Source organism: Odocoileus virginianus, chromosome 27 (assembly GCF_023699985.2).
Source record: "Odocoileus virginianus isolate 20LAN1187 ecotype Illinois chromosome 27, Ovbor_1.2, whole genome shotgun sequence".
Taxonomy (NCBI): domain Eukaryota; kingdom Metazoa; phylum Chordata; class Mammalia; order Artiodactyla; family Cervidae; genus Odocoileus; species Odocoileus virginianus.
This window is the reverse complement of record NC_069700.1, coordinates 44,111,113-44,122,193: the sequence shown is the minus strand read 5'-3', so window position 1 is coordinate 44,122,193 and position 11,081 is coordinate 44,111,113.

The window sequence follows — 11,081 nt, the reverse complement described above, 5'->3', positions numbered from 1 at the left end:
GTAATGATCCTTGAAGTTATTTGACATTTGTAGATTCTAAGGTAAGGCATTTATTCTCTGGGTGGTCCTGCTGGTTAGTACTTAGCACACATAATTATACCTAAGTAAATCCATCACCAGGTAGAAAGAAAAGCCCTTAAGAAGTGAGAGCAATGAAAAAAGTTTCAATAAAGGTAAGTTCTTATGAGAATCGACTTCCCTGGTGGCTCAGCTGATAAAGAATCCGTCTGCAATGCAGAAGACCTGGGTTCCATTCCTGGATTGAGATGATCACCTGGAGAAGGGAATAGCTACCCACTCCAGGAGTGGTTTAGAGAATAGATTATAATGTCTGTAATTCAAGACCATAGTTTTTCCAACTGATTACGTATATTTTAACAGGAGAACTATATCATCGCTCTGAGCCTTAATCTATTTATCCATAAAATTTGCATAATAATAGAGTATTTCTTTGGGTTTGTTGAAGATTTATAGACTTGTTAAATAGGCAAGTTCAATGTCTCACACAAAATAGTGTCTCCATAAAAGTTTTTATTATTAAAGAGCTAGACAGATCTGTACAGAGGATAATATCCATTGCACATTGGGCACCTTTGCTGGGAGAGGGAAGGATCTTCTTGAAGTGTCAGTGACCTCCTGCACCAAGATTCAAAGGCTAGTGGAGGAAGGGACTCCACACCCATCACAGACATAAAGACAACCAGGCCGCTGTAGAGCAGATATAATGGCAAAGTTCAGGAGAGTCAGAGACACACAGAACAAAGAAATGGGATGAGCTGAGACCATCAGAAAACATGTCTCGGGGGCAAATTTTCAGTCATTATTAAAAATACAATCCATACTCATTTTCTTATATGCAATACTTTATTCAGTTTTACAAGCATTTACTGAAGGCCTTCCATATGCCCACTGCTCTGCTTGGCACTGTGGTGAATACCAGAGAAATACAGGGTGGTGGTTTTGCCCAGATGGTGCTTACTAGCTGGTTGAGGAAATAATGCTCACTCCGGTGGATGTGGGCTTCCCTGGCAGCCCAGTTGATAAAGAATCTGCCTGCAATGCGGGAGACCTGGGTTCAAGCCCTGGGTTGGGAAGATCCTTTGGAGAAGGGAAAGGCTACCCACTTCAGTATTCTGGCCTGAAGAATTTCATGGTATAGTCCATGGGGTCACAAAGAGTTGGACATGACTGAGCACATGCACGCGCGCACACACACACACACACACACACCCCCCTGTGAAACCATCCCCACATGCATGACATGAAAGGATTCAAGCCCTTCAAAAGTTTTCTCATGTCCTGTTTCAATTTCTCCTTTCTACACCTCCACACATTGCTCATTCCCAAGCAACCCCTGATAGTTTTCTGTGGCTATAGATTATTTTGCCTTTTCTAGAGTTTTATATAAATGGAATCACAAAGTATGTACTCTTTTGTGACTTCTTTCATTCAGCACAATTAATTTGAAAGTCATCTATGTTGTGTGAATCAACAGCTCATTTCTTTTTATTGCTGTTATTCCATTATACAAACATATGACAAAATATTTATCCATTAACCTATTGGTGGAAATTTGGGTTGTTTTCAATTTCTGGTTATTACAAATAAAGCTGCTCTGAACATTATGTACAAGTCTTTGTCTGCTTTTATTTCTCTCAGTTAATATTTAGGTGTGGCAGAGAAAACCAAAATTGAAAAAGACATGTGTACTCCAATGTTCATCGCAGCACTGTTTACAATAGCCAGGAAATGGAAGCAACCTAGATGTCCATCAGCAGATGAATAGCTAAAAAAGCTGTGGTACATATACACAATGGACTCAGCCATTAAAAAGAATACATTTGAATCAGTTCTAATGAGGTGGATGAAACTGGAGCCTATTATACAGAGTGAAGTAAGCCAGAAAGAAAAACACCAATACAGTATACTAACACATATATATGGAATTTAGAAAGATGGTAATAATAACCCTGTATGCAAGACAGCAAAAGAGACACAGATGTTTTGAACAGTCTTTTGGACTCTGTGGGAGAGGGCAAGGGTGGGATGATTTGGGAGAATGGCTTTGAAATATGTATATTATCATATGTGAAACGAATCACCAGTACAGGTTCAATGCATGATACAGGGTGCTCGGGGCTGGGGCACTGGGATGACCCAGAGGGATGGGATGGGGAGGGACGTGGGAGGAGGGTTCAGGATGGGGAACACATGTACACCCGTGGCAGATTCATGTCAATGTATGGCAAAACCACTACAATATTGTAAAGTAATTAGCCTCCAATTAAAATAAGTAAATTTATATTTTAAAAATTTTTTAAATTAAAAAAAAATTTAGGTGTGGAATAGCTGGATCATATGGAAAGTGTTTAACTTTTTAAGAAACTAATTAATCACTTTGCCCTGCTTGCATGACAACTAGTGAACTTAAAGCCAAATTTGTAAGTCATCTCCAGGAAATGTACATTGTCTCACGGTACACTTTTGAAATATTCACCTGATATCTGACATCACCTTATTTTTTCTATTCTGCTGTTTTCTTTGTTCAGTCTACCTCATCCTTACTTTGTGGATAATATGTAAGGCTTGTTAAAATTTTTCTAGAACAAGATCTAGGGTCATGAGCATAGAAAAGACAGCAGAGAGGAGGGCTGAAAGGAAAAGGGCTGAATCAAATGAGCTCTATGTCAGGTTCAAGCTCCACTATTCCATGCCAATTTCCCTGAGGACTTCCTGCTTCTTGTGGCTTATTCTTGGTCAAAGAACCAAAAAGAAGGTCTGGTAAATGCTCCCTTCCCACCATTGCTACCAAGGGATTTGAACTACATTGTGTATGTGTGTTAGTTGCTCAGTTGTGTCCAACTCTTTGCGACTCCATGGCTTCTCTAGCCATGGAATTCTCCAGGCAAGAATATTGGAGTGGGTAGTCGTTACTTTCTCTGGGAGATCTTCCTCAGTGATCGAACCTGAGTCCCCTGCATTGCAGGCAGACTCTTTAACCATCTGAGCCACCAGGGGAGCTTGAATCTTGGCCAACACAAGCTGTCCCCTTGCCGCCATGGCAAATACCACTCAAAATAGGCAGCAAGTTTCTAAATTCTGAACTATGACCCCGGATATAAGAGAATTCACGTTTCTGTTTATTCACGTGGGGATTTCTAGCAGAGAGCAGACAAGCATATGTTCATCAGGAAAGAAGGAAAAGATATAGGGAGGAGCCAGTTATCAGAGAGCTCTCTGGGTGGCCGATGTCCACCTTCACCCAAGGTTAAGGAATCTACTGACCAATCTGAATCTGCTTCCCAAATCCAGTGTGGCTTCTGCCCTATCTTTCTGATGGATGCTCATCATATCTGGGAGCTGTATCTAGGCAGCCAGTATCTCACCCACCTAGAAAATGTCATCTGAGGTTACTGTGTCTCACACAGGCCATCAGCCCTGTGTCTGGATGAGATCTCCCAAAGAGGGGAAGTCTCATCAGCATCTACGGGGTTATTAGGAGGCAGTCCCAACATCGTGGTGGATTTGCACACCAGACACATGCACTAAAAACAGTAACACAACTGCCTGACAAGGTGCCTGAAGTGCACTTTTAAAGACTCATAAAAGCCCTTCCCTTTGAATCACAGGCAATTTTTACTTCAGGAATTTCTGAAAACATGATCATTTCTCATTCACAGGTTAAGGTACAGTTCTAAGAGCAAGAGACTTCAGAACATGAAACCTAGACAGATGGAGAAGCCAAACAAAAACAAAGGGTCCAGCAACTTCCCTGGTGGTCCAGTGGTTAAAGACTCTGCACTTCCACGGCAAGGGGGTACAGATTCCATTCCAGGTCAGGGAAATAAGATCCCACCTGTCGTCCAGCCAAAATGTTAAGTAAATAAAGGGAAGGGTCCGGAAAGGTGGCCACGTTCGACTTTGTCCATATCCCAGTGTGCCCTAGTCAACCGCAGGGCTTCTCTTGGGTAAGCCAGACTTCATCTGGGTTCTCTCATTTCCTTGCACTTCTCTGAGCTTTTCCTGATGAACTAATGAGACAACAGACAATCTTATAACGCGCCCCCTTGTGGTCAGGGACTGGTACAGATTACAATCTCCATCTCTTCAATACAGACTGAACAGACTGGAACACCCTGATCACCTTTGGTTTGGATTTGGGTGGGAAAGTGCAGCGATGGAGCTGAGAGCTCTATACTACTGGCTTTTCACTAAACTAGGACAGTGGTTCTTAAAATGCAGTCTCCTAACCAGCAGGAACGACATCTCTCAGGAACGTAGAAATGTAAAATTCTCAGGTGCCTCCCAGACCTACTGAATCAGGAATTCTATGGGTAATATCCATCTTAGAGACTAAAATTAGTAATCTAGACCTTAGCTCAAGGGTTTCTTGCTACAGAATTTCAGGATCGGGTCTTGCTCGCCAGAATTCTGGAGATGATGCAGTTCTCTATTACGACCACAGGGTGGCAGACCAATCCTGACATCCTGATGCCCAGTCGCTCAGTCCGCCTCTGCCTGAGTCCCCTTACGGCCGCACACCGGGCTTCTGTGTCTTCCACTATTTGCCGGAGTTTGCTCAACTCATGTCCACTGAGTCGATGATGTCATCCAACCATCTCATCCTCTGTCATCCCCTTCTCCTCCTGCCTTCAATTTTTCCCAGCATCAGGGTCTTTTCCAAGGAGTCAGCTCTTCGCATCAGGTGGCCAAAGTATTGGGAGTTTCAGCTTCAGCATCAGCCCTTCCAATAAATATTCAGGATTGATTTCCTTTAGGATGGACTGGTTGGATCTCCTTGCAATCCAAGGGACTCTCAAGAGTCTTCTCCAGTGCCACAGTTCAAAGGCATCAATTCTTCAGCGCTCAGTATTTTTTATTGTCCAGTTCTCACATCTATGCTGCTGCTAAGTCACTTCAGTCGTGTCCAACTCTGTGCGACCCCATGGACTGCAGCCTACTAGGCTCCTCAGTCTATGGGATTTTCCAGGCAAAAGTACTGGAGTGGGGTGCCATTGCCTTCTCCATCTATACATGACTACTAAAAAACCATAGCTTTGACTATGTGGACCTTTGTTGGCAAAGTACTGTCTCTGATTTTTAATATGCTACCTAGGTTTGTCACAGTTTTTCTTCCAAGGAGCAAGTGTCTTTTATTTCTTGCCTGCAGCCACTGTCTATAGTCATTTGAAGCCCAAGAAAATAGTCTGTCACTGTTTCCATTGTTTTCCCATCTATTCGCCATGAAGTGATGGGACCGGATGCCATGATCTTCGTTTTTTGAATGTTGAGTTTTAAGCTAGCTTTTTCACTCTCCTCTTTCACTTTCATCAAAAGGCTCTTTAATTCCTCTTCCCTGTTTGCCATTAGGGTGGTATCATCTGCATATCTGAGGTTATTGATATTTCTCCCAGCAATATTGATTCCAGCTTGTGCTTCAACCAGTCTGGCATTTCCCATGATGTACTTGCATATAAGTTAAATAAGCAGGGTGACAATATACAGCCTTGATGTACTCCTTTCCCAATTTTGAACCAGTCTGTTGTTCTACATACATTTCTAAAAGTTGCTTCTTGACCTGCATACAGGTTTCACATGAGGCAGGTTGAGATGGTCTGGTAACCCCATCTCTTTAAGAATTTTCCACAATTTTGTTGTGCTCCATACAGCCAAAGACTTTATCATAGTCAATGAAGCAGAAGCAGATTTTTCTGGAATTCTTTTGCTTTTTCTATGATCCAGTGGATGTTGACAATTTGATCTCTGGCTCCTCTGCCTTTTCTAAATCCAGCTTGTACCTCTGGAAGTTCTTGCTTCACATACTGTTGAAGTCTAGCTTGAAGGATTTTGAACATGACCTTGCTAGGATGTGAAATGAGTGTAATTGTGTGGTAGTTAGAATATTCTTTGGCATTGCCTTTCTTTGGGATTGGAATGAAAACACTTTTTCCAGTCCTGTGGCCACTACCGAGTTTTCTAAATTTGTTGGCATATTGAGTGCAGCACTTTCATAGCATCATCTTTTAGGATTTGAAATAGCTCAGCTGGAATTCCATCACCTCCACTAGGTTTATTCATACTGATGCTTCCTAAGGCCCACTTGACTTCGCATTCCAGGATGTCTGGCTCTGGGTGAGTGATCACACCATCATGGTTATCTGGGTTGTGAAGATCTTTTTTGTATAGTTCTGTGTATTGTTGCCACCTCTTCTTAAAATCATCTGCTTCTGTTAGGTCCATACTGTTTCTGTGCTTTATTGTGCCCATCTTTGCATGAAATGTTCCCTTGGTATCTCTAGTTTGTTTGAAGAGAGCTCTAGTCTTTCCCCTTCTAGCATTTTCCTCTATTTCTTTGTATTGTTCACTTAAAAAGGCTTTCTTATCTCTCCTCGCTATTCTTTGGAACTCCTGATATTTTGACCTAAAGTGTATAGTATGTAACGACATAGGGAAAAGGCCTCTGCCCAGAACTTGGTAGGCTCCTGGAAAGTCCAGAATTAGAAAGTCAAAATGAAAGTATTTTTAAACCAGTGGTCAAATAATTCATCTAGAAAGAGAAGTGCTGGCTTCCACCAAACACAAGCTTTAAAATAATTTTCTTCCAGCAAAAAGACAGATGATTGAAGGGAAAAGTCAGTGCACAAAGAAACATATAGGAAGTACCAACCTCCAGGAGGTGCATTTAGTGGAATTTGGTGATAACTTTCACCTCCAGAAAGTCTGATTTTCAGTTGGAGGACTGAGAAAAGAATGGTATTGCTACCCTTACCATATCACCTCTGACACGTCTTCAACCAGAAAACATCAAGTGCTGAGAGGAAACTGGGCCGCTAACTCTCCACCACCAGTTCCCCTGTGTTTGACTTCTATCCCCTATTTTGAGTTCTGTTTAAACACAAAAAGTGATGCTTGTTTGGCTTTTTTAATTGCTAGTCAAACAGACTCCCACCACATCCTTCCCTAATGCAGCACTCAGGCAGGAAGTTGCACCAGTGAAGCAGAGTACAATTCTAAAGAAAACAACACAACCCTGTAACACCAAAATTCAGAACTCTGAAAACCAAAGATTTGGGTGAGGGAGGAGGAGCAAGTTGACCATGGGCTGGTGCAAATGAGAACACTTGGACTGCAGGGCTCAGGTCATTTGGGAGATGAAAATATTTCAAGGAACCTCTTCAAAAGGGGGCCACCTTCTTTTCCCTCTTTATCTTCTCCCATGAGATAGACCAGGGGCTCCAACAAGTGAGAATAAAAACCTCAGAAAATAAGATGATGTAAGTTAGATGAGAAAACTCTACAAACAGATTTAACCTGAGCACAAACCACCTGCCCCGTACCTTCTGCTCCCGGATCATTCCCTAAGGACCCAGGGATTCGCTGTCTGATGCTCTCTAGGATTTCTTACACTTCTAGGATGGGGCATGGAAGACACTGAATAGGCAGGAAGGACAGAGGCCTGCTTAGAAACCCTACTTAGTAACCATCAAACCCAGAGATTTGCCTGAAGGCCACTGAGTTCAATTTAGTTACTCAGTCGTGTCGGACTCTTTGTGACCCCATGGACTGCAGCATGCCAGTCTTCCCTGTCCATCACCAACTCCCAGAGCTTACTCAAACTCATGTCTATCAAGTCAGTGATGCCATCCAACCATCTCATCCTCTGTCATTCCCTTCTCCTCCTGCCTTTAATCTTTACCAGCATCAGGGTCTTTTCCAGTGAGTCGGTTCTTCACAACAGGTGACCAAAGTATTGGAGTTTCAGCTTCAGCATCAGGCCTTCCAATGAATATTCAGGACTGATTTCCTTTAGGATGGACTAGTTAGATCTCCTTCAGTCTAAGGGACTCTCAAGAATCTTCTCCAACACCACAGTTCAAAAGCATCAGTTCTTTGGTGCTCAGCTTTCTTTATAGTTCAACTCTCACATCCATACATGACTACTGGAAAAACCATAGCTTTGACTAGATGGACATTTGTTGGCAAAGTAATGTCTCTGCTTTTTTTTTTTTTTTTCTTAATGTCTCTGCTTTTTAATATGCTGTCTAGGTTGGTCATAGCTTTTCATCCAAGGAGCAAGCATCTTTTAATTTCATGGGTGCAGTCACCATCTGCAGTGATTTTGGAGCCCAAACAAACAAACAAAAAAAACTCTTTCACTGTTTCCATTGTTTTCACATCTATTTGCCATGAAGTTAAGGAGGAAAACAGAACAGGCTCTATCTTGAAAGCAGGACTCCATCTTGGGCCAGAATGTGGACTTTGAGCTATATATCCAGTATCTGTGGAAATGACATGCCAACTGGAATACCAGGCTCCCAGAAGGAAGAGCCCCAGGGCTCTCTGTAACCTAAAAGAATACCCTAATTATCTGGGTAACCAAATAGAATCATACATTCTATTATGCTTATGGAGTATGACCACAGGCCTATTGATAATTGTCCACTGTTAACTTCCTAGGCTTAAGGCATATGAATCACGGGTAAACTTTGATTGTATCTTTCTTTTTCCTTTGTTCAGACTAGTTTCAGGGAATTTGGGGAGGCAGGTTTGTGCATGTACACTTAGGGTATATAAGGTTTTCACAAAAACTGGTGGAATTCCTTGGCTAAGAGGAGACTCTGTCTTGGGCTCGCTGGTGTAATAAACTGCACTCCACTATCCGCATTGTCCTTCTGAGGGAGTTTGTTTCCTGGAACTCGTGGCTACAACAAAGTGATGGGACCTGATACCATGATTTTAGTTTTCTGAATGTTGAGTTTTAAGCCAACATTTTCACTCTCTTCTTTCACTTTTATCAAGAGGCTCTTTAGTTCTTCTTCGCTCTGAGAAAAGGCAAAACCCTGGTTGTTGTTGTTCAGTAGTTCAGACGTGTCTGACTCCTTGCGACCCCATCACTGCAGCACGCCAGGCTTCCCTGTCCTTCACCGTCTCCCAGAGCTTGCTCAAACTCATGTCTGTTGAGTCAGTGCTGCCATCCAACCATCACATCCTCTATCATCCCTTCTCCTCCTGCCTTCAATCTTTCCCCAGCATCAGATTCTTTTCCAGTGAGTCCATTGTTCACATCAGTTGGCCAAAGGCTTGCAGCTTCTGGACGTGATGAGTTTGGTTTTAGGACTGAAGCTCCTGCCGCCCCCACCCCGGCTCCCCACACCCCTGTCTCGCAGCCTGCGGTGCGCGACCATCTGCTGAAGCCCTGGTCGTAGCCATCCGCAGCCACAGGTGCGGGATGAGGTGCGAGCTCCTTGCCATCCCACCACTTGTCTTGCCGGGCTTCTTGCCAGTGGGGACACGCCTGGGCAGAATGAGGTTGGCGCGGTGGCTGAAACACTTGGTACAATCGGCGCAATTGTGGGGCCTCTTGCCACGTGGATGAGCTGGTGCCGGATCTTGGCCAAGGCGGAAACACTTGTCGAAACTCACTGCCGCGGTAGGGCTGCAGGCCCCTGTGGATGCGCCCGTGCGCGAGCATGATGAGATGCGGCCAAAGCTGCGGCTGCACTGCGGGCAGGGCAGCTCAGCGGCGTGCGTGCACTGCCGGTGTCCCTTGTCCAAGGCAACTCTAGAGGTTTGAGGCCAAAGCGCTCCGCGGACGGCGCGCAGCGGAAAGGAGCCTCCCCGTGCTGCCTGCAGCAGTGACACGTCGGATCTGAGCTCCAGCTCAGGCTCTGATTGAGCTGTGGACCCTGGAAAAGCTTCTCCTCCCTGGGGCTGCGCTGGTGGCGGTTCGTTTGGAGGGGTGACTGACGCCCTTGCCCCACCGCGGGCATTGGTAAGGCTTGCGCGGGTCTGGAGCAGAAAAAGGTCATCAGCGAGAGTCGATGGCAGTGCAAAGGGTCAGTTCCTTGCCCTCTGAGGGGCACCAGTAGAGAACCTTGTCAGAAGGCTCCTCGGAGACCTCATCCCCACTGGCAGAGCTGGGGAAAGAAGTCCCTGCCTCACAGACCTCCTGGGCTCGGTAGGAATTTCATGATGTCGCCTGTAGGGGAAAGCAGAGGCCAGGGTCCGAGAAGGGTGGAAATGAAGCGCAGAGCAAATTGGCAGATTCGAGCCTTAGTACTGAGGCTAATATTGACTTGTGGAGCAAATCACTCAGGATCTCTAAGCCTTCTTCCTCCTCTGTAAAATGGGGGAAATAAGACATACTTAACAGGTCTGTATGATTATAAAGCTGTTTAATAAATACGTGCTGAAAGGAGCACTTGGAAAGGGAAAGGGGAAGGTGTCCAGGGTTACTTCAGACTCCATGGTCTGGATTCTCTCATGAAACTCAGACATTTCAAAAAGAAAACAAAAAAAGGTTGTTTCTACTTGGTCTTAGTAGATTTAATTTCCTGATTCTACATGACTTACCATTATTTAGGGGTTAGGGAGGTTAAGGTGGAGGGGAAATTTTAAAATATCTGAGTGAGGCAAGCACTCAGCAAATACTCTCACCACCAACAACAACAACAAAAAAACTGTACAGATTTGTCAAAAACAATAATGGGAGGGCTCTAGAAATTGACCAAATGCACCTATCGACTTAAAAAATATTCACAACCTAAAACTTGAGCTTTGTTTTACTCAGTGGGAATTTTTAGGACTTAAGCCCGGGAGAGAGCATCTCAAGTGACCCCGAGAGAACTGCTCTGAGGAGCTGATGGGAAGAAGCCAGGTTTTATAGAAGTCTTGCAACAAAGAGCAGATAGTCTAAATATCAAAAGATTATTGTTAATTAAAGAAAATGAGATATCTCAAGTTAAGGAATTTAGCACTTTTCTATGTATGGGAGGATGCAAGAAAGAATCTGGGCTAACTGAAATCATTCTTTTCATATCCGTCTCAGCTATCTGGGGCCAGCATCTTGTGTTTTTCACAACTTGAGCTCCCTTGGGCTCACTGTAGGGAGTGGCTGCAACCTGATGGCTATTAGATCTCAGATATTCTTCTCCTTCCTGAGTGCCTTTAGGCTCACATTGGAGGTCTGGAGTCACTGACGACTGTGGACTGTGACATCATTGTTCACTAATATGGCAGGAAATATTCCATTTCTCACATCCAACAATTTGAGAAACCTTTATTCAAGAATATTTTCCTGA